Below are 970 nucleotides of genomic sequence, written 5' to 3'. Positions count from 1 at the left end.
ACCCCCCGCAAGTGTTACTGGTTTCTTCTGACCAGAAAAACTTCACAGAGCCCCCAGGGGGAAGACAGAACACCTGCCCAATGCCACCTGAGGCCACTCCTTTCCCCTCTGCTGAGCCTCTGCTTCTCACCTGTGAATGGGGACTAATAAGTTACTCTCCTCTGGTGGATCTGATGATGCCAATGTGCTTTGCAAACTGTAAAGTGGCCAAAGTGAGGTGTATTTTAAATGTTTTATGTTATACTGTTTGCCTGTGACCTGGTTCCTTGATTCCTCACATTTGTTTCATTTTATGGTGAATCAGTTATATTGTCAGGCCACCAAGAGGCTGAGAAAGTGAGTGGAAAGTCACCACGCAGCACAAACCACCATCTGACAACACCATTCAGGTCAGCTTTTATTATGGTCCGTGTAGCCCTGGGTTTCTCCACCTTCCGTGTTGACGTGTTGGGCAGATTATTCTTTGCTGGAGGGACTGTCCTGCCCATTGTAGGATATTTAGCAGCATCCCAGCCTCCACCCACTAGATGCCAGTAGCACCCACCTTCAGTGGTGACAACCAAAACCGTATCTCCAGACATGGCTCATTGTCCCCAGAGGGGAGAAGGAGGCTGAATCACCCTGGGTGAAAACCACCGGTGTGGACAAATGAGGGCAGGACAATCCTTGGCACATGGCAGGGACTCAATGTGTTTTCATAATCATTGCATCTACAGCCAACTGTTGGATTTGATTCCAGTTCTTTCCTTAAGTGACCTTGGGCAGGTGAATGAGCCTCTCTGACCGTCGGTATCGTCTTCTGGGGGCAGCGGGAGCAGTCTAGGCGCGGGAACCGAACGTGGCGCCGAAGCCTCCCGCGGCCCGGCGGGGTGCGGGCGTGGCCTCTTCCCACGGCTGACCCCATGCGTGGCCCCGCCCCGCACTCGAGACTGAACAAGGAAGCCGCAGCCGCGCCTGCGCCCCGCGGTGC

Source organism: Neophocaena asiaeorientalis, unplaced genomic scaffold (assembly GCF_003031525.2).
Source record: "Neophocaena asiaeorientalis asiaeorientalis breed wild unplaced genomic scaffold, Neophocaena_asiaeorientalis_V1.1 scaffold469, whole genome shotgun sequence".
NCBI classification, from domain to species: domain Eukaryota; kingdom Metazoa; phylum Chordata; class Mammalia; order Artiodactyla; family Phocoenidae; genus Neophocaena; species Neophocaena asiaeorientalis.
The sequence above is the reverse complement of the archived record's forward strand: the minus strand, read 5'-3'. Positions refer to the sequence as shown.